Source organism: Panthera onca, chromosome B1 (genome assembly GCF_046562875.1).
Source record: "Panthera onca isolate mPanOnc1 chromosome B1, mPanOnc1 haplotype 2, whole genome shotgun sequence".
In the NCBI taxonomy this organism is placed as follows: Eukaryota; Metazoa; Chordata; class Mammalia; order Carnivora; family Felidae; genus Panthera; species Panthera onca.
Genome location: NC_138342.1, coordinates 183,061,304 through 183,085,409, shown reverse-complemented (window position 1 = coordinate 183,085,409; position 24,106 = coordinate 183,061,304).

Here is a 24,106-nt window from a genome sequence, read left to right as displayed (position 1 = left end):
ATGCAGTACCAAAATGCAGGATTTTGTTAGTCATTTGTAATTCGCACGTGCTATAGTTTTAAAAGCCTTTTTGAGAAACACAGCCTTATTTTTACGTTGCGAAAAATCACAAGAAAATATGCAAGGTCTGTTAAATTTTTAAAAAGTTAAAAGATTTTTAAAACATTTTATTTCCTTGGAGACTGAGAGAGAGCATGAGTGGGGAAGGGACAGAGAGAGAGGCAGAGAGAGAATCCCAAGCAGACCCTGCACTGTCAGCACGGAGGCTGATGTGAAGCCCAACCTCATGAGCAGTGAGATCATGACCTGAGCTGAAATCAAGAGTCAGATGTTTAACGGACTGAGCCACCCAGTTCCAAAGGTTTTCTGTAAAAAAAAAAAATAATAATAATGAATACCATTTGGACACTTTTTTATAAAGACTAAATGAAATAATGTAAGGTAGTCATGGATAGTGTCTCATACTTTGAAGTTTGAAGATTTTTGCTGAAGTAGCTACAAGGTAAGTTGAGCCCGGATTTGTGCTCTGGCAACATCTGTTCTGTTTATTTATTTATTTTTTTTCTGTAATGGGAATCAATATTTTAAAATTAATTTTTGGTGTGTGTGTCTGTGTACTTGATGGCCTCATCACTGGGGAACTCCAAAACATATTTGATGAAGGAATTCTAACATCTCTGGCCAATTGCCCTTTTAATTGAGTACCCAGGTAGCAAATGGGACAGCTAACCTGAGGTAGATTATTTCTCCTATAACTCATTGTCCTCAGTCAGATTTTTCTCAGGGGATGGGGCTAGAGTGAGTAAATTGACTATGTTTGCTCATGTTCATTCTCTTATTGTAGATATGTCTTCCTGAAGTAAATGTTGAGTTTTTAATTGGTTTCAGAATGATTTAATCAGTGTTTATGCTCTGGTCATAAAGAACACTCTGTGATAGGCTTGCCATCTGTTCAAGATAAAAATGAAATCCCCTCTGAAGAAGTGGGCAGTTGATAGAAAGATTTTAATGAATGTTTAATGTTATTGTATCTATGTGAGGGGCTTATGGTGACAGTAACATAAATGTGTAAGCCTAAGGGCTCAATCTTAGTGTTTCAGCTTCTATTAAGTCTCTGTTGGAGAATTGTGTTTCGAATCTCTGAAGTTGTATACTGAAGTGATAGAGGGTAGATTTAATGCAGTAAAATGTTTGCTCCAGTCAAGTTCTGGTTTGCAGAATCAGAGTGAGTGAGTCTCAGAACCAGAGTGAGTGAGTGGTCTGCTCACTCCTGCCTGGTCACTGCCTTCCAGTAGAATGAGTCTGTTCATTCCGAAGTGGTTTTCTCCTTCAGGAACCAATCTTTCTTTGAAATGTATGGATTTTAGGAAACACTTTCATCTGCTTGGGATCTAAACCATGTTTAGATCTTACTACTCTAATGTACAGCAGGTTTTTGTTGTTGTTGTTGCCGATATACATCCTAACAATATTTCTTTCATGTTTGAATGACCTTGCTTCTCCTTCCAGGTATTTTGTTTCTAAAACATGGACCAATTATAGCATCGTGCACATCTTCTCAGATCATTGGTGTCTCTTCAAATTGAAGCCCACAGTCCTAGCAAACTCAGTAAGAGGTCTAGCCAGGGAACAATTTTCTCATTTAAGGTTGTCACTGCATATCATTTAGTTTCCACTTGGATTTGTGATTGAAGTTGCTACAAGGGTATTATACAAGAAAAAGGAAGAGGAAAGCTTTTCCCAAAATGTGATATCATGAAGTATATAAACTTGACCTGCAATGTGAAAATTTAGTGTATTTTCTTCCATATAAAATGCTATTTGGCACAGTATATGTTTCCCAGTGTCATAATGCTATAGAATAGTTGCCTCTTTGCCAGAAGCTATCTGTCAGTGTTCTCAATATCTGCAGGTGGTAAGTATGCTTCAGAATTCAGAGAAGGAGAACGGTGTGCTCGCAGGGATTTGTGAAAGTGCTTGACAAAAAATATGACCTTATTTTGGACTACTTGTGCATAATCAAGACATTTGCTAGATTTCTTGCTGCCAGGGACAGTTTAATCCATCCTAATTAGTGATGGTGGTTATCATTACAATTTAGACAGCAAAAATTTTCTGGCATATATTTTATGTTGTAATTATTATATTTTCATTTAAGTCAATGTAATTTACGTACAAAAGAAAGTAAAGAATCTGGTACCTACCAGGAGAAATTGTGCTGGTGCATGTACATACTTATGACAATGGCCTTGAGAATTGAAGACAAGTCCACTAGGGTATACAAATTAGGGTACTTTTGGCTGTGGATGATAACATATCATACTATATGCGGTTTTTGGTAATAGAGACTTATATTTTCACATGAAAAGAAGCTCAGACACAGATAGTTCCAGGGTTGATTTAATGCTCAGTAGCATCAGGGCTCTTCATATTCCTTTTTTTCCAGGGAAGAAATTCTGTCCCAGACGGGCCTGGCAGGCTTTCCTTCATACCTCACTGCTGAAACCGGGATAAGGTGACTATAGCCAAGCCCTTCGCTGATGGGGGTCCAGGAGGGGCAGGGAAAACTGTGTGATAAGCTGGGACCAATCACGACTAGGTCCCTGGAGCTGTGCCCATTCCCCGAGCGTGTTGCCATCTCCACAAAACTAGAGTTCCCTTATCAAGGAAGATCGGGATGGGGTGGACCCGGCTGCTGGGGACAACACATAGTTTTTGCTACACAAGCCACTCAAGAGCATGGGTAGAAACAGTAAATTGTAGGGGCGCCTGGGTCGCTCAGTCGGTTGAGCGTCCAACTTCAGCTCAGGTCATGAACTCGTGGGTTCGTGGGTTTGAGCCCCACCCCAAGCTTTGTGCTGACAGCTCAGAGCCTGGAGCCTGCTTCGGAATCTGTGTCTCCCCCTCTCTCTGCCCCTCCCCCATTCACACTCTATCTCTCTCTCAAAAATAAATCAAACATTAAAAGAATTAAAAAAAAAAAAACAATAAGTGGCCACCTCTGACTCTTTTACACATCTTCTTCAAACCCAAAGACATGTTAGGTTAACAAACAAGTTTGTCAGTTGGATGGAAGTGGCTTTAACTCATCATTTTCTGTTACATTTGTGATAAAAAGTGTTGCACTTCCCCTGATTCCCCTAAGGTTCTCTTTGGACATCCGTACTTGGTACCATCGGGGGAAATCTGTCGTCTTGGGTAAAATCGCATTGCAGATGCTCAGTATATATACCAGTGGTACGGTACAGATATAAACAGGGCTCAGGAATTTGGGGCAGCGTTTGCTTAACCATGCAGACTGAAATCGGTTCATCTTTGTTGCGTTAATTGTCTCACATGGAGGGAAATGAAGAGAATTTTTCAACTCTTTAAGAGGGGCCATGCTGCCCTCAAAACACTTTGCATTTGTAGAAAACCCAGTAACATTTTCTATTTGAGTCATAAAACTTTCAAAAACCCATTGCGTTGCTTGTCATAAACATGCATTTTGTACTGGTTTTGGAGAGACTGTATTAAGCGTTGGGTGACGTGACATATTTTATTTTCCAAATAAAATCTCATACAGGATGGCAACATTATGGTCACCAAGAGCACAGGCTTGGAAGCCAGAGTGTTTGGCCGTGAATTCTCACTCAGTAGATTTTGAGGAGGTTGTGCCTCACCGTTTGTATGCATGAAATAGGGACATTACCTACCTCAGGGTTATTACGGGGGTTAAATTATTATTTTAGTATTCTTCAGACATGCCTTGCATTATAGGTGTAGGCTTTCTTTAATAAATACATTAGAAGAATTTAAAGACTTTAGGAAAATGTCATTCTCTAAATATAGCATTCCTGTGGCATGTGCCTTTTTTTCACTCCTGCATGCATTTATGTAAGCAATTACTCAATAAGACTTCAATGAGTCTCTGTATTATGTTATTTTTTCTCCATGTAAGCCTATTGTAGATAACAGTAACTTTTTTTTAATTTTATTTTTTTAAATTTACATCCAAATTAGCATATAGTGCAACAATGATTTCAGGAGTAGATTCCTTAATGCCCCTTACCCACTTATCCCATCCCCCCTCCCACACCTCCTCCAGTAGCCTTCTGTTTGTTCTCCATATTTAAGAGTCTCTTATGTTTTGTCCACTCCCTGTTTTTATATTATTTTTGTTTCCCTTCCCTTATGTTCATCTGTTCTGTATCTTAAAGTCCTCATATGAGTGAAGTCATATGATATTTATCTTTATCTGACTCATTTTGCTTAGCATAATACCCTCCAGTTCCATCCATGTAGTTGCAAATGGTAAGATTTCATTCTTTTTGATTGCAGAGTAATACTCCATTCTGTATATGTGTATATATATATACATGTGTGTGTGTATATATATATATATATATATATATATATATATGTCCTTGTATATATATATATATGTCCTATGTATATATATAATGTCCTTGTTGGACATTTGGGCTTTTTCCATACTTTGGCTATTGTTGATAGTGCTGCTATAAACATTGGGGTGCATGTCCCTTCAAAACAGCACACCTGTATCCCTTGGATAAGTACCTAGTCGTGCAATTGCTGGGTCATAGCGTAGTTCTATTTTCAATTTTTTGAGGAAGCTCTATACTGTTTTCCAGAGTGGCTGCACCAACTTGCATTCCACCAACAATGCAAAAGAAATCCTGTTTTTCCGCATCCTTGCCAACATCTGTTGTTGCCTGAGTTGTTAACGTTAACCATTCTGACGGGGTGAGGTGGTGTCTTATTGTGTGGTTTTGATTTGTATTTCCCTGATGATGAGTGATGTTGAGCATTTTTTATGTGTCCGTTGGCCATCCAGATGTCTTCTTTGGAGAAGTGTCTATTCATGTCTTTTGCCCATTTCTTCACTGGATTATTTGTTTTTTGGGTGTTGAGTTTGATCAGTTCTTGATAGATTTTGGATACTAACCCTTTATCTGATATATTGTTTGCAAATATCTTCTCCCATTCTGTGGGTTGCCTTTTAGTTCTGCTGATTGTTTCCTTTGCTGTGCAGAAGCTTTTTATTTCGATGAGGTCCTAGTAGTTCATTTTTGCTTTTGTTTCTCTTGCCTCCGAGATGTGTTGAGTAAGAAGCCACTGCGGCCAAGATCAAAGAGGTTTTTGCCTGCTTTCTCCTCAAGGATTTTGATGGCTTCCTGTCTTACATTTAGGTCTTTCATCCATTTGGAGTTTATTTTTGTGTATGGTGTAGGAAAGTGGTCCGGGTTCATTCTTCTGCATGTCGCTGTCCAGTTTTCCCAGCACCACTTGCTGAAGAGACTGTCTTTATTCCATTGGATATTCTTTCCTGCTTTGTGAAAGATGAGTTGGCCAAACACTTGTGGGTCCATTTCTGGGTTCTATATTCTTTTCCATTGATCTGAGTGTCTATTCTTGTGCCAGTACCATACTGTCTTGATGATTACAGCTTTGTAGTATAGCTTGAAGTCTGGGATTGCGATGCCTCCTGCTTTGGCTTTCTTTTTTAAGATTGCTTTGGCTATTTGGGGTCTTTTCTGGTTCCATACAATAATAACTTTTTAACAGCCAGGTAGATAATGCATTATATATATATATACCACTCTATAATGCTGATGAGAGGGGATGATATCTAATAATGTGCATGTTGAATTTCAAATTGGTGAATCCCTTATCAACATTATGTGTAGACAAATGAAGTATATAACATATATATATATATATTATATATATGTATATATTATATATATTATATAACATATATATGTTATATATACATGTAATATATAATATATACATACATATTATACACCCCCCCCCCACACACACATACCCTGTGTTGTGAGGAATAATTATGTTACTTAAAATGAAATGTTTTGAGGTCACCTGGGTGGCTCAATTGGTTAAACAGCCAACTCTTGGTTTTGACTCAGTTCATAATTTCATGGCTCACCATTTCGAGCCCTGCGCCACGCTCTGCACTAAAAGTGTGAAGTCTGCTTGGGATTCTCTCTCTCTCTCTCTCTCTCTCTCTTTTTATGCTCCTCCCCTGTTCATGCTCTCTCTCTCTCTCTGTCTCTCTCAAAATAAATTTAAAAAAAACTGAAGTGTTTTGGGACACCTGGGTGGCTCAGTCGGTTAAAGGTTGGAGTCTTGATGTCAGCTCAGGTCGTGGTCTCACAGTTCATGAATTTGAGCCTCCATTCAGGCTCTGTGCTGACGGTGCGGAGCCTGCTTGGGATTCTCTCTCTCTGCCCCTCCTCACTTGCTCACACACCCTCTCTCAAAATAAATAAGTAAACTTATTTACTGTGATTAAGAGAATATATTCCTGTGGGAATTTAAGAAAACATACTTGTGGTACTAGAAAATTCTGCTTCTTGTTGTTTATCACGTCTGTTACCTATATATCACTAACAAAAATAGGAAACCTTAGTTCTACAGAACTTGTTTAATGAAAATACAGTAAGCAAAAGTTTTCTGAGTTTACTTCTAAATCCCTGAGGCTGTACAATTTAAAATAGAAACACTGGCTGTTTTTCAATGATCTACCTGACATTTAAGTATAATTCCCAACTTATTCTATTATCTTCTAATGTTTTGATATATACCTCCCTTGTTAGGGTGATTAATAGTGCAGTTCTGACCGGAATAACCTAATTGCTGTTGATGACTACCTTTTAAAACTGGCAAAAACTGTCAGATAAATTCTGTATCTAAATATTCTTCTCTTTACTTGTCAACATAAATCTATAGTTTAATATTAAAAATGTCTTGCCTCATATTATATTCTCTCAAAGTTAGTTCTGAGTCTTTACATCTGAATGTGGGTATCTACACGGACACCTGGGTGGCTCAGTCAGTTAAGTGTCCCATTTCAGCTCAGGTCATGATCTCATGGTTCGTGGGTTCAAGCCCTGAGTCAGACTTTGTGCTGACAGTTCAGAGCCTGGAGCCTGCTTCATATTCTCTGTCTCCCTTTCCCTCTGCCCCTCCCCGCCCTCTCTGAAATATAAACATTTTAAAAATGTGAATATGGGTATGTGTGCTATACAAAATAGCAACTGTGATGTTCAAAGTTACATTATTGATGGCTAAGAATTGATATGAAAATTACAAGCCATAAATTAAGCAAAGCACCTTCTATTGCCAGAAATGTTCTGGAGAAGTACATATCGAACCAGATTTTACCTAAATTGGATCTATTATTGAATTCCGAGACAATCAAAAGAGAACATGAAGCAGTTTAAACAGAATCATTTTTATCTCAATTGTTTAAAGCTGGATTATTTTCTATTCAAGGCCTAATAAAAGGAATCCATTTTTTGCTCCGTGAATGCCAACTAAATGTTACACATGAGGCTAGTAAATATCAGAAGTGACTTTTTCTTGTTACATGAGGGCAGTAAGATGTATTTTAACTAGGAGCATAGCTGGTGAAAACACGGGATAGCAATGCTAAAGTGGATATTAGAAATTTTCAAAAAGAAATCAGAAGTGTAACGCTAAAATAATTTTGAAGAAACCTGTTAACTTAGTAATAAACATAATTCATTCTAAAAAGTGAGCGTGAACCTTTAATGTCTGGCAACATCCTTTGCCTTTTTCAGTTTGAAGTGATTGGGATCACTGAAGCAAACCAACATTGCAGTCAGCTATAGTGCTTCACGAGATGGAGAACAGCCAGATAAGAGTGTTGTTACAAGGGAATATTCTGCTGAGAGCCTTGAGCAAGGTTTCGAGGCAGGAAAACAGCCTCGGAAAAAAACCCAACCAACCAAACAAACAAAACAACAAAAAACCAAAAAAACAAAAACGGAGAAGGTGTGTCTTGTCCCAAGACTCTTTGCTTCAGAGAAATGGATGCTTCAGAGTCGTATTTTTTAAAGGTTTAAATTTGAAGGCAGAGGTGAACTTCGTTACTGACGAAATATTAACACAAAGGTTTACATAGAAATAAGCATATATAAACCATCTATGAATAGGCCAAAATCGTTGCCACGCAAATTTAAAAATAAGCACGCTCTGTGTACTCAAGCTTTGCTTCTTGGTGTATTTTGTCTACTTCTGTGTAGTTGGCAGAGAGGAGGGAGGCCAGGAGTGGGGGAGGGGAGAGAGTTCTGGAAAGCATTCTCTTCAGTTCACACAAAATACTGTCATCTGTGCTCTCATGTCTTGATTTACACTTTCCTCGTTCTCCATTCCTACTTTTACCCCATCCCCACAGGCAACCATTTTCAAATATTTTAACTTTTTGTTGTGCTCTTGTAAAAATGTATATTGTTTGTTGGTTTACACATTTATCATCGACGGGGTTGCGTTATATGCTTCCATCAGATTCTTTTCTCACTTAGCACTTCATCTTCAAATATTCATGCATATTTCATGTCTCCACACCTGCTTGCTAACTGCTGTGTGATATTCCAAGCTGGGCACACATTTTCTTATCCATTCTTCCTGTAATGGACACTGAGCATACATCCAACAGTCTGTAGCCGAACAAGAAGCCATGAACATCCTAACTGTCCCCTTATGGAGTTATATGAGCACTTCTTAGGCCTATACATCTGGTTTAAAATTTTTACTTATCATTCATAAGCTGGATTTATCTGCTTCGACTTTTATTGTAATTATTTCCCTCTCTGATGGAAATAAAAATGAGAAAGCATTTCCTTAAGGATTCTTACTGTATCTTTAAGACACACGTTTTTAGCATTATAACTCATCACAGCATACTAGCTTAGCCATTAATGTCACCTCACTGTGAATGGCAGCAAAGACAGGGGATCTCACCCCAAATACACTTTATTTGATGCTTTAGGACAGACTGGAATCCACAGCTTTGAGGAGACCTTCATGGCCATTCAAACCCAAGAAGATTTTTTACTTTATCTTTTTTCAATTTACTCCTCTAAGGGACACAAACAAAGCCATAAAGGTCAGTTTATGGAACTTTCTGAATACGCTTCTTGATCTTAGAGCGTGATTATATGTAATGAAAGAAAAAAAACACTGAAATATATGTTCAGTCTCTAAAATCAGTGAGGGGGAAATGTCTTGTTATCACTTGAATTCACAGGTAGTTCACTTTCTGCATGAAATAAAAGCCATAATTTTATTTTTGAGTTGCTACCTGTTTTAAAGCCATGAATAAATATAATTAAAAGAGTCAGACATCCTCAGATTGAAATATGAATCGTGGACCCAAATGAAGAGGCTTTAATTTTCTGTGTTAATCAAGGGGAACAGTAGCATGTAAAACAGTCACTAATACACGCACATAGATGCATTCAGATGCATACTGATCAGTGTTAACACTTTCTCTTCAGTATCTTTCACATCTATTCCTTCCATTCTATTTTACTGCCACTATTCCCTGGTATTCAGGTCATTCATTCATTCAGGAAATATTTAACAAGCACCTACTATGTTCCTAGTTCTGTGGTAGATGCCTGGCACATGTCAGAGCCCCAAACAGATTTTTGTCCTTCTAAATATTCAATTCTAGTGAGGGGGGAGAGAGAAAAATAATAGAGATAATAATTGAGTGGATAGGGGCATCTGGGCGGCTCAGTTGGTCAAGTGTCTAACTTCAGCTCAGGTCACGATCTCATGGTTTGTGAGTTCCAGCCCCGCATCGGGCTCTGTGCTGACAGTCCGATGCCTGGAGCCTGCTTCAGATTCTCTGTCTCCCTCTCTCTCCACCCCTCCCCCTCTCGCACTCTGCCTCTCTCTCTCAAAAATAAATAATAAACATTAAAAAATTAAAAAAATAATTGAGTGGATAATATAGTATGCTAGAATGTGATAAGTGCTATGAAAAAGAAAAGAGCAAAACAACAGAGATTAGGAGAGCTGAACATTGTTGGGGTGGAGGTTTATTAAAGCATTAAATTGGTATTAAAAACCAATGGAAGGGGCACCTGGGTGGCTCAGCTGGTTAAGCATCTGACTTGGGCTCAGGTCATGATTTTGTGGTTTCTGAGTTTGAGCCCCACATGGGGCTCTATGCTGACAGCTCAGAGCCTGGAGCCTGCTTTGGAATCTGTGTCTCCCTCTGTCTCTGCCTCTCCCCTCCTTGTGCTCTGTCTCTGTCTCTCAAAAATGAATCAGCATAAAAAAAAAAACAAGGAATACTGCATTTGCAATGCCTGTCACATATCCAAGTGGAGATTTTGAGCAGTCAGTTGGATACGTGAGTCTTGAATTTGGAACAGTGGTCTAGGCCAGAAAGGCAAATTGGGGACTTGCCAACATAACAATGGTAGTGATAGCCATAAGACTAGACGGGAGTCTAAGGAAGTAAGCATAAATAGAGAAGAAAAGAGATCAAAGGCTGAGCACTCCAAAATTGTGGGCTCAGGAACAAGACAGGACCAGACATGCATAATTAGTATGGCCAAAGGAAATTCAAGCAAGCGTGGTATCCTAAATGCAAGGATGCATTCAATGGTTCATCGAAGATTGAGACAAGAACTTGTTACATGGAACTAGCTCACCACCGTCTATAAAATTGTCTTGGTAGATATTTTCCTTTGTATTGTTTAATGAACTTTGCTTGTAAAACCACCAGACATTCTACTGAGAGTAGGGCCAAGGAAAAACTTGCCTCTTTTGAAGGATTACAGTGGTTCCCTTTTAAAAATGACAAGACTCCCTTTAATTGTGTGTTTATTTATATTGTACTTTATTCCATAAATTTTTTTAAAAAGTGAAAATTTGAGTTCACTGTGGGGGGCCGGGCCCCGGTGCCAGGCTGAGACCGGGTCGAGCAATGTTCCCCGTTGACTCAAGCCAACCCGGTGGTTCCCCCTCCCATTCATGTGGGAGGCCGGGCCCCGGCACCAGGCTGAGACCCGGTCGAGCAACGTTCCCTGTTGACTCAAGCCAACCCGGTGGTTCCCCCTCACAGTCCCCCACTTTCAAGGGCATACGAAAGCCTTGTCAAGGCTGAGAAAGTTAATTCCTGAAGCCTGTGGTCTGCAGGTGCTGGCAGTAATGCTACCTCCCTTTTTCTACCCTGAGTCAGATAGATACGAACATGGGAACTGTGTTTTGCTAGCAATCTATCAACAAGGTCTTGTGACCTGTTCAGAAAGTTCACAAGGTATACAGAACTAAATGTTTTGGCTGGCAGTGATCATGTGAAACCTGTTTATTCTTAGAATGACCTGATCCATAAGAGTCTTATATTATAAAAGATTGTGTACAGCAACAATAAAGCCGTCACTTGGGCCATCAGCCCAGGGGACCCTCCTGTTCCCAAACTTTCTTCTGTCTCTTTTTTCTTGCATTCCCCTACCCTCAGGACCCTGACCTCAGTGTTTGTCGCGCCGGTCGCGACAGTTCACTTCCAAATGTACCTGAGCTAGGAGAGAAGAAGAAGGTGATAACATGAAGCCAAATAAAGACGAGGGGACGAAAGAATAGGAGTCACTTTCCTTTGTAAGAGAAGGTCAAAACTTTAGCTTGGACCTTCCCGTAGCTAGAATAAACAGAGAAACATAAGCGGTTGAAAGAATGATTGTGTCTGTAAGATAAAAGTAAGAATGAATAAGTTCTGGTACTGAAATCGTAGAGAAGGTTTTCTCATGGGTACTCCTAAAGGGTTCTGTATGTCTTAATGGATGGTGCAATCAATAACACCCTAATGATACCCAGCATATTATATTCACTGCCCCTTTCTCATTATTCCATTTCTTTTGAGATCAATTATATCACGGAGAAATTTCTTCAAATCACTCTGTGAGGAACCAAATCAGTTTTATTATTGTCTGGATTGAGCCAAACATCGCATTATGTGTCTAAATTACAGTTTCAATACCTCTTGTCTATTCCCTTTTGATTCAATTTGTATGTGGGTATAAAAATTGTATATGTCTAGCTGCGTGTTTATGGTAATGGAGATGATGTGAATGGTTAATAAGGACAGCTCTTTGGACTTTTGTTTATCTTTCCTTTGGGGGAAAGGAAAGACGGCAATGTTAAGACAAGAGACGTTTCTGGGAAGGAAAATGGTGGCTTCCTGTACATTTCATGTACATTCAAGTCACATGCTCCCTTTCAGACTTGATGGCACCTGTTATACTCCTCAAGCTAGATTTTCCCACCATTGGTACTAGACCTTTATGCTGAGAGTAGCGGCAGTTATTGTGCCGTGTTGAAGGAAGGAGATTAAATTCTTCCAGCCACTCAGCCATTAAATGATATTCTAATGTTCAGTGGTGTTTTCAAAGTGAGCCTTACTCTAATATTAATGCAGTCGAATTTGATGTTGTACCACATCTCTGAACTGGTCCTGCTACTAGAGTAGAGGCAGCAGGAATCCTGAAAGGAATTTTCTTTAGCTGGCTTTTAAAAGGGAAACAGTGTCACTGAGGGTGAGAAAGCAGTTTGCCAAATTGCCCATTTTCTTCGTGTCTTCTTAATTAGAGAGGGGCTTGAGAGGAGATGACTTGAAGAAGTGGCAGGAATATAAGGAAGGGCATTATGTTTAATTGCCTCAATGTCGTGTAGTTTATTACATTTAGAGAAAACATAAAATGCTAAATAGGTGATCACAGGAAACCCAGGATTCATTTGTTAGTTGTGTAGTTCTTAGTGTAGTCATGAAATAGTTATTGCAAATATACAGTTAGGTAATTTTAATAATAATAATAGTATTTCAAATCAGTACACAAACAGCTAAGATGTACAAATAATGTGTTTTTCTCTTATCTCTCAAATACACACCAAATACTGAATATACCTGATATATTCTGCAGAGGCAGAATATATAGAGTAGAGGCAGCAGGAATCCTGAAAGGGTGGGGGAGCGGGGAGGGAAATAGCATATGACTCTTGAAATGGAGACAGTATTATATAGAATTTTAAAAATGTCATTAATAGCACATTTACTGATACACCTAATTAAGTCAAACTTTCTGAAAAGAAATAATGGATTAGATGCCATTTTTGCTAACAATCATGATATAATGTGGAAATATGTCATCAGGATCCACTAGGATGCTATCAGTTATTTCCTGTAATGGAGGCAGTTATGCAAACAGTAATGATTTATCGTTACAGTTGGCCCTTGAACAACATGGGTTTGAACCGCAAGGATCCGTTTACAAGTGGATTCTTTTAGATAAATACGGTGCAATATTTCTCTTCCCTGTTTTCTCTTCCCTATGATTTTATTAATATTTATTTCCTCTATCTTATTTTACTGTAAGAATCCAGTATATGAATCATAGGACATATGAAATACATGTTAATTGACTTATCAGAAGGCGATAGTAGGAGATAGTAGTTGAGTGTGGGGGAATCAAGAGTTATAGCCAGATTTTCGACTGTGCAGGGGGCTGGTCCCCAACCCCTGCACTGTTCATGGGTCAAATGTACTTGCAGTGATAAGTCTCATCCAGGCCGTGAGAGAGAAGATAAATGCAAATACCTATTTAGTTATTTGTGAATTAGGGATGCGTGCATTAGTTCATTGACTAGATATTGTTATTCAGGTTCTGCCATAGGATGTACCCCTGGATAACGGAGAACGTTTCATTAGTATTTGATGGAAAAGCATTTTACGACCTTTTGTTAAGGTCTTCTTTTCCACCTCATTGAATCCACAGTTTTTACTTGCTCTCTCTGGAGCTCTTCAGTCAAGTTCACTCCACTCCAGTTCATCTCACTCCGAAGTAGCCCCAGTTGTCCCAGTAAATAGTTCAGTGAATCAAGCTGATCAAGCATTAAGCCTGTAAAACATTGTGGCTGATCAAAAACAGTGGTATTTAGATGAGAAATATTCCTGAATGGACATTGAGAAACACCAGATTACACTGGACCCGTAGTTTGATGTGACTTCTACCAACACCACAAAGACAGGATCCAGTATTTACGCCGCCCCATTTCAATATTGATCCGAGTTGGGAGTTAAGTCTCCTAGATAGGTTTTTCAAGTAAATGTTGGCTGTGTTTCACATCTTTCCCTTCTGCACTTGTGCAATTACTTTTTTAACATAAATACAGAGGATTTTTTTTAAATGTGTTATTTATTTTTGAGAGAGAGAGAGAGAAAGAGAGAGAGAGAGTTGGGGAAGGGCAGAGAGTGAGGGAGACACAGAATCCTAAGCAGGCTCCAAGCTCTGAGCTGACAGCACAGAGCCCGACACGGGGCCGGAACTCACGAATCGTGAGGCCATGACCTGAGCCGAAGTCGAGGCTTAACCGACTGAGCCACCCAGGCACCCCAATACAGAGTTTTTAATTTACCTTTTGAATTTGAGATCCAACCTCCATAGTGATATGTGATCTTAGTTTTATTATATTACTCTGCTTCCCAGTTCTGTGAAATCTGCAGATGTGGTGAGAAAAAATTTTACATTTTAATTACAGCTAAAATAATTACGCTAATTGTTAAGCCTAAGTGTGCTGTGTATTTGTAAAGTATTTCACTTAATTTTCATAGTGTGGGTAATGGGCAAAGTCAAAACAGCTACTGCAAGAAAAAAGACGCTTTTGAAACTTAAATGTTGGCTCATGTAAAGACTATTGAAATATCTCCAAAGGTTGAAAGCTCAGAGTAAAACAAGTTGGACTGAAGGAGAATTTGAGCAATACGTTGCAAAGTGTTCAAACGCAAACTGTAGGAGACCCTTAACTAGTCAAGAAAGGAAGCTAGCTAGAGAATCAATAGGACTACTTGTTGAGAGTCAATTTTGGGTTCAGCAATTAAAAGTAGGGGCACCTGGGAGGTTCACTCAGTTAAACGTCTGACTTTGGCTCAGGTCATGATCTCACGGTTCATGGGTTCGAGCGCATATGGGGCTGGGCTCTCTGCTGTCAGTGTGGAGCCTGCTTGGGATTCTCTGCCCCACCCCCCACTCTCTGTCCCTTCCCTGTGCATGTTCTCTGTCTCTCAAAAATAAAAATAAACATTAAAAAAAGAAAAATAGACTAATATGCTTTTTATCTAGGTCTGTAATGAAGATGTGAGGAACAGAATATTATTATTAAGATGCTATTTGTACAGCTACAGTGAACATGACCTATGAATCTGGAAAAATCACTCAATCATGAATGTGCATCGTAAAAACAGAAAATAATTTCTAAAATGCCTCTGGTTTAAAGTCATTTTCTTTATCATTGGGAAAATTATGGTCTAAGATTACATAAAATACTTCCTCAGAGCCAGGGGGGAGGAATAAGGAGCATAAAATGCTGCCTTTCACTATTTGGATCTATATATTTATTTACTCTTTCATTCCAGAAACAGCTATGTAGTATCTTCTATGCTGGGAATGCCTTCCTCAAGCATTTCACCATCTGGTCATGTTCACAATCTCTTCTGGGGCTAAGGCTGCATGTGCCTCCTTGTTGTCACTTGGCCGTCATCCCCCCTGTGAGGGTGTCCACTCCTTGGATGGTCTGACTGGAGACACAGTCTTAGCATATATTGTGAAAAAAGGCTGTGCTCATGCCACAATGTTGACAAGGCACTATCAGTCTGCAGATAATTGTGCAATGCAATTACTGTGTAAACCCAATATCTACTTAGAAAGAAAAGTTCCTTCAACCTACCACTATTGAGGAATTATATCTTAGCAATTACAACATTTAGGTTGATCTCTATTTTATTAAAATATTTCAATGACTACCAAGTTCCCTGGCCTAGAAACTAAGGCGGAGAGAGGGAATAACAGTGTGTTTAACATGTTATCTTATAGTTGAGAGGCAAAGTTGAATATGTTATTTTTGGAAATTGCTCCTTTACTAGAACGTATAATTTATATTTATTTTCTGTTTCTCATCTTTGGTGTTCCAGAATTAGAATGTAAGGATCATAAAAATAAGGATTTTGTGTGTTCTGTTTATTGCTCTATCCTCAGGGCCTGGTGCATAGCAGGTGCTCTAAAAATTTCTTTTCCCAGTGATTGAAATGGAAAATAAAATTCTCTTTAGCAGGAATTAAAGCAAATCAAAACAACTTCTCCCACATATGCTAAATGATTTAGGAGTCACAGAAAGGTGAGGAAGGGCAAGGTACCACAGCTTACACTTGGGCATCGAAAGGCATTCTGCATTTTTATTTTGTGCAGGAGAGCGTTACGTGAAGGGCAGAGAGGCTCTCCTTTTTCCCCCCACTACTAATTTCAGAGTTGTTGGGTGCAAAAATGAGGTGCAAGTATGTAAGCTGAATCTTGCTGTCGTTACATTATCCCCAATCTTAAGGTCATGCTTCTCAATACACAAGCATTGCCACATAGACCCGAGAAGTCAACATCCATTTATTGAACTGATACTGTCTCTTTAAAGTTTATTTTTTTAGAGTGAGAGAGAGAGAGAGAGGGACGGAGGAAAGGCGAACAAATGCATGCAGGGGGAGGGGCGGGGGGGGGAGGAGAGAGAAAATCCCAAGCAGTGTCAGCGCTATCATTGCAGAGCCAGACGTGGGGCTCAAACCCAAGAACCATGAGATCGTGGCTTGAGCCGAAATCAGGACTCAGACGTTCAACCGACTGGGCCCCCCAGGTGTCCCGATACTGTCTCTTAAAAGCAAGCGGAGCCTGAAACAGGAATTTGGGTGCCTGTGATTTGTTGAGGAAATAAATACTCTTCAGGGAAAATCCTTAAGAAAGAATGGGACACAGGGAAAGGGAAAGAAGGAGAAAGGAGGAAGGAGCCCAGCTCCTGTTAGATGAAGTCTGACCTTGATCTGATGGATGGAGGCTGTCTATATATGTGTGGGGGCGTGGGCACTGGGAACTCTGGAGGATTAACTTCACAAAAGGTAAGGTGGTTGACCTTTTGAACCCCTGACTGACTCTGTCATTAACTGGGGGCTGTAGTTGGGATGGAGGTAGGGAGGATAAGACAGCGTCTACCAGCTGAGAGCAATTTCTGGAAAAGCAGCTGTGAGCTTTTAACAGCCCGTGGAATTCTACCCTCGGGCCGGGTAGGATTAAGGTGAAGTACTTGAATCAGTAATGGTCTTTACAAATATCTGGAACCAAAGCCTTAGCTGAAGGATTGTTTAAAAAAAAAAAAAAAAAGGAAAAGAAAAATTATAGGAATTACAGCAGCAGATCCTGACTTTGCTTTTCTTTTGACACAGGTTGTATTTCCTAGAAGACAATAAAGTTATAAATGATTTAACTGGATAGAGATAGAATTTCTCTGTTGATTTATAGAAATACTCATGGCATCTCATACTTTATCACTAGTTGCTTTACCTCGGATTACAGCTTCTGTCAGGCCACAGCTCATCGTGTGCCTGAGGTTGGAATGCCTGAAAGTGACAGTTCTGTGATAAGAACTTACTCTAAATCAAAGGCAGGATCGAGTTCAATTTCTCTGACAGTGGGTTCTTGAAAGGCTCTGAAGAACAGTAGTTAGTTGTAGGAGTTAAGGTGCTCTGGCCCTTGTGGATTTCCTCCTCACAAGGAACTGAATTTTCATAGAAGTCTTTATGAGTTTTACCAGGTCCAAAATAACCTGTATTTGCTTGGTTGCCTTAGTTGCAATACAACCGGTTTCTAAGCGACTGTCACCCATGATTAGCTGTGAAATTTGCTTCATTTGAATTAATCTTTATTACAGGTAAAATTCTGATGATGCCAATAGTCCATCAGTGATTACTACTACCCTCTGTAAAAAGGATGGGTCCAGAAAAAAATGTTCGTTTAGAAATTACCTCCATTTAAAGTCTCCAAGTTTATTTCATTACTATTTCAATGCAATATACTTTTAAATACACTTATAATATGCATTATAGGATATAGGATAATAGGATAAGTCATCCTATACTCTGTTTAAAGACTCAAAAGTGTATTACTGCTATGACACGTAAATCACAAATGTCACTAGTTTATATTGCACAACAATTGGACACATCTTATGCTTAAAATATTTTTAAATGATTTAAAATATAACCATATTACGGAATGTTTAGACACTAGGAAAAACAATCATTTGTCATTTTACTGTCCATATCATTTTGGGTTTTTTTCCCCCCTCTGCAAACGCTTTTGTTCCTCAGAGTTGTAAATAGAATGCATTCAGTTTTATAACCTCCTTTAGCACGTACATCATGAACATGGCCCATGTTATTGATTACCTACACCCACCATTTTAAAAAAATTAAACTTTTTCTTCTTCCTGAATGAAAAAGTCACATGAGGTCATTGGAGAAAATGAGAAAGAATAAAAAGTTAATCCAAATCCCACTGATAACCCATTCCGCCCCCCATCCCGCTCCTGAGCCCCCGGTTGACAGTCTGGACCTTCTTGAGTGTGGCTGGCAGAGGAAATTGTCCTTTTGACCTCTCTTGGGCCCTGGTGAAGCTGGGGTCAGGTCTCAGGTATTTATGGGGAAATCATCAGGTTGATTTTCCTAACAGTTTCCCAGGCTTTATACTTAAGCAGCTCTACCTCCGGCCTCCTTAGGTTGTTGACTTTGCCTTAGCCCCTGTCAGAAAAGGCTGATTCTTTTTTGACTGGTCTGTTTCTACCGTATGTGTTACATCTGACATTGGAACTCCTCATCGGTTCATTTCCCTAGAATTTCCAGGTGGTTACGTGAATATTCTCTGGCCAAGTCTTTCTGATAAGTGCACAATGGTAATTAATTCATTATGTATTTTAAAATAAAGTATATTCAATACAGAACCCAACTGTGCCCATTTTGACTACCTCTCTTTCTCTAAGAGGAGAAAAAATTATAAGTCATCTGTTGGAAATTCCTGACATGCAGATAGATAGTTGGTTCTCCTTTTCCTATACTCCAGGCTGAGATGATGAAATTAGAATTTTAAAAATCTCTTAAAAAATGGTCATGCGGCTTTTTGTTAGGGAGATTTGCCTGTTTATTTTCGTTTTTAACTGCAGTGTTCATTATGGAGATATAATAGACATATAATATTGTGTATGTTTATGGTACACAACTTGATGCTTTGATACATAGATGTATTGTGAAATGGTTACCATAGGGTTAGTTCATACCTGCCTTACCTTACACAATTACCGTTTTTGTGTGTGTGTGTGTGTGTGTGTGTGTGTGTGTGTGTGTATGTGTGGTAAGAATATTTAAGGTCTACTCTTTTAATGACTTTCAAGTATATAATATGGTATTGTTGGTCACCATAGTCACCATTACATTGATCTGCTGTGCATTAATTAGATTGCCAGAATTTGTACCCTTTGACAAACCTCATTACCCTCAACTCCAAGCTCCTGTCAGCTGCCGTTCTAATCTGTTTCTGTGAGTTTGGCTTTTTTAGCCTCTGGCTTCTTTCGCTTAGCACGATGCCTCCCAAGTTCACCCGTGTTGTCACAAATGGCAGGATCTCCTATTCATGGCTGAATCATATTCCATCGTGTGTGTGTATATGCACATACATATATCTCTTTGAGACAGTGGTTTCGTTTCCTTTGATAACAGAGCCCGAAGTGGATTGCTGGATTATAAGGATAGTTTTATTTTTAATTGTTTGAGGAACTTCCGCACTGTTTTCTATAGCAGCTGCACCAATTTACATTCTCACCACGAGTACGCGACGTTCCTTATCCGTCACATCCTCACTGACACTTGTTGTGGTAAGAGCGATTCACCAGGTCTGAGGTGCTATCTCATTGTGGTTTTGATTTGCGTTGCCCTGATGATGAGTGATGTTGAGCATCTTTCATGTATCCGTGGACCTTAACTGTGGTGTTTATACTTAACAATTTATTAGAGGAATTTACCCATAAAGTATCTTCATCCTGCACACTGCAAATATTTGCAGCTTATTAAATGTTATTTTTACGGTACGATTTTACTTCTCCATAATTATTTATAAAATTTCCATTCTTTGTTTATTTGTTTTTGTAATGACTTGTACAACAATAAGTTGTTGTTAATTGTATACAAGTTAATGGTGTGATTTCACTACCAGGCAACTTTGCTCCGCCTCAGTTTCTCTATTCTGCATTCTTCATTTGAGTCCTTCTAATGGTTACTCAGAGTATGTCTGTAAGGAGATCTTTTTTAAATATATGCTTACTTTAAGGGAGTATCTGAGAATGTTCTGTTGCCTTCCTATGTGGAACATTCACTTTTGTTTTGTTAAAGAATGTCTGCTTTCTAACATTTTCACTCCTCACAAATGTATGTACTTAGTTCATAACGTTTTTTTCAAATAATTAGGCCGAATATAGTTTTCTTTTGTTCTACCTTGATGTTTGTATGATTCTTTTTTCAGATTTGATGCTCAAATTTTTTTCACAAGAGTACATTAGGTATTTAACTATATTCATTAATTTTGTTTCTGGAAAGTTTAAGTCCCTTTAGATATGCAGATTGTAGCCTTCAAATAAGAGATATGTATGTATATATATGCATATATATATATATATATATATATATATATAATATATTTGGTTATTGCTTCTATTCCATTTTATATAGTCTCTCCTGTGATGTGATATAACCATTTTGTCCTCTATATTGTATTTTCTCTGGTAGTTTTCTTCTTTGTCCTATTTCAGTGGATTCTGATTGTTCTGGTAAATTGATTAATTTGATATATTGGATTAAACAGATCTAGGAAATTAATTTTTTTATCTTGGATTAAATCTGATCTATTTTTACGTTTAAATCCTGCTTTTATCTATGGAATTTCCAATTTTTTACTTCTTTGCCTTATTCAAGTCCATTTTACTTACCTACTTGTCACCTAATGTTTTTTTTCTCTTATTTTAAATACTTTATGTTTGATAAAGTTATATTGAGAACTTCATAACAGTCCATCATTTATTTCTGTTTTCTCAGTAAATATCATTAACGGCCTATATTTTACTTCTTTAACTTTGCACGATAAATATCCAGGCCCAATGTTAATATATCCAGGATTTCGTTAACACATAATCAATCCAGCCCGATATTTATCACAAGCACAGTCAGACGCAGTTCATTTGCATCCTCTCAGTGTCCACAAGAACGTTATTAGAATTCTATTCTGGTGGCTTTTGCAGAAGAATTGATGAAAGGTGACATTATCAGCTCTGGGATCCAGCAGCTGGGATAAGGACATTCCAAATAAATGGACTTTATTTCAGTGCAGTGTGTCCTCTGTATTTGGTGATGCTTTTTTGGGAGCGGTAGGCTTTCCATGTCTCATTCTTTCGTCAGACTTCATCGTAGATGTTTGTGCATTGGGAGCTGGCATAACGTCTGCTTCCTTCCTGGTGCTACGGGCCACCTGTCAGGTCCTCTCGTATTCCATAGGGTTCTGTGCCTCTGAGTACGGTCGCTGTCAGAAAGCCCTGTGAAATGTTTTCTCTCTGTTCTCTATTCATCCCGGGTGCCCAGCATTCATACTTTAAATTCAAGGTGTTCAGAAAACGTACTGGATCTTTTGGACTTCAGGTGACACTGTCTCAAAGACTGTGGCCTGAGAATGTCATCTTGTCTTTGTGTTAGTGTTACTGCCATTTCCTCTTGACTTTATTCTTCTTTGATTGCTTCAACAGGGATCGGAGGGTAACAGTAATTCAATCCCGGTGGGACTGTCACAGTCAGCCTAGGTGCACTCTAACTGCCATGTTAGTACTTACATCATGCCATCAGGTGAAGTCCTCGGGATTTTAAAATTTTTTGTACATTTATTTTTTTAATTTAATTTTTTTAATGTTTATTTATTTTTGAGACAGAGAGAGACAGAGCATGAACAGGGGAGGGTCAGAGAGAGAGGGAGACACAGAATCTGAAGCAGGCTCCGGGCTCTGAGCTGTCAGCACAGAGCCCGATGCAGGGCTCGAACTCACAGACCGTGAGAGCATGACCTGAGCCGAAGTCGGACGCCTAACCGACTGAGCCACCCAGGCACCCCAAATTTAATTTTTTTTTTAAAGAGAGAGAGCAGGAGCAAGCTGGGGAGAGAAGCAGAGGGAGGGAGGGAGAGGGAGAGGGAGAGGGAGAGGGAGAGGGAGAGGGAGAGGGAGAGGGAGAGGGAGAGGGAGAGGGAGAGAATCTTAAGCAGGCTCCACGCTCAGCACAGAGTCTGACATGGGGCTCGATTCCATGACCTTGGGATCATGACCTGAGCTGAAATCAAGAGTTGGAAGCTCAACCAACTGAGTCACCCAGGTGCCCCCAAATACTTGTGCATTTAGATTATACTATGTGTACAAATAACTGTTTTTCTAATGCATGAAATTTTGATATAGAATATTGGTATAAAATTAAATTTATTTTTCTTTGTTGAGCTTTGTTTTTGCTGTGGGGACCCAACAGTTGCTTGTTTCCTGTTATTTCCTTAGGTGGTACACTTTCTGAGGAATGAGATTTCATGGTTTCTTAGTACAATCCCACATACTCCAATGTACAAATAGTGTATATTAAGACAATGGGTTGGTTGTCCGGAGTCATTGGTAGGATGCATATCAGGCCACTAGATCTCTGAAAAGAGTTATTCTTTGTGACGGGGTCAGACTATTAAGTGTAGTCTGCCTTGGCCTCCCAACTGGGACCCCCTTCTCTTTCTCACATTATTATCTTTGCAGAAGAAAGGCATATGCCATTATTTCTAAAAGCCTGGGTTTATAGGGTACTCATCAGAACATTGATCACTGACCTTTTATCTGCAATGCTTGTTATCCAAAATGCAACACAGAAATTTCTACTCTCCCTCTGGCATTCAACTATGTGCAATTTCAATAGTTCCACACAAAACAAAATGCTGTAAAGAAAATACCCTGACCTCCTATGTTAACCAACGTTATAGAAGAAGCATATAAAATGTACATTTCCTAAATCCCTTAGTGTTGTAAGCTGTAAAAAGCAATATATTGCCTTTATAGATACTCTTAATTCCCCAAGGATTTGCAGAGACTCAGAATGCCCCTATTTTTAAACTTTTCAGGGGCTTGTGCTATTGTTTCGTGCATCTCCAAAGGCTTGTGGCATCATGTGATATACAGAGCTCTTTGATTTGATGGGTCACCTTCTGCATATTGCAGCATAGGTTTTTCTGTGCCTTTTTTATCAAAATGAAAAGATCACAGAAGATGAAGAAGATTTTCCCTAATGGTTTGTTTGTGTTCACATATTGTCTGTTGTTTGTATCGAGCACTAGCTATACCCATTTTTTTTTTTTCCTGGAGTTATTTGACTATTTTCTATGGGCTTAGTTACTGAATTCTTTGTGTCAAAATATGTTAGAAATGTCCAGAATTAGAATTGTGGAACCAAAAAATATTTGAGACAAAACCATGATACTAGACTGTTGACCACATTCACATCAGTGATTGGGAATGGGATACGCAGTATAAACTCTTTGTTTAACTGACATCTAAATCCTCTTTCTTAGTTGGGATAATTTGGGGTTAGTGGAGATACTGGGAGAAGGACAATATTCTGCCTTGTAGATTCTAAGAATGTACTTTTGTCTTCAAAATACAGAAAGTATTTTGTGTGTGGCACATGTAAACCCAGCTTGTAGTGCTATGTTTTTATAGGAGATCATATAGCCTTAACCTCTCTCTTTATTATAAATGGATATGTCACCCCTGCCCTTGATGGATTTGCTCCCTTGCACCACTATAAGAAGTATTTGTCATAATACATAACACACATCGAGACCATTATCCTGGGGGGATTTTTGATGTTTGTTCCCCATCTTTTTTAGGGATAGCTCCCCTTTTGCATCATCCTTCTTCCTGAATTACTTGTTTCTTTCAGATGCCGCCGATACAGCAAAACGGGACTGGAGATGTTTCTCCTTTGGGGCAAGGCTCCTTGAACTTTAGAAGTCAAACATGGCCACCATAGGGCACAGAAGAAGTGAGAGAATGAAAAGTCGTGGTGAGCAAACATTCATTGGCTTATTTTTGTATGCCTGATGTCACCACTAGAATATGAACAGCTACAGGGACAGGATCAGGAAGTGAACCTAGGGAATAACACAAATGATAGCTAACATTTATTGTGTGCTCATTTCCAGTTAGTAATTTTCCCTGTCAGTAAAATATTCAATCCTCTCAGGAGCTTGACCTATTCTCATTATATGCTCAAAGGGCAAAAGGAGTTTTTGATCTGTCACATCTGGACTTTTCTCGGTGGTAGGAGAGAAGATGAGAATTTGGA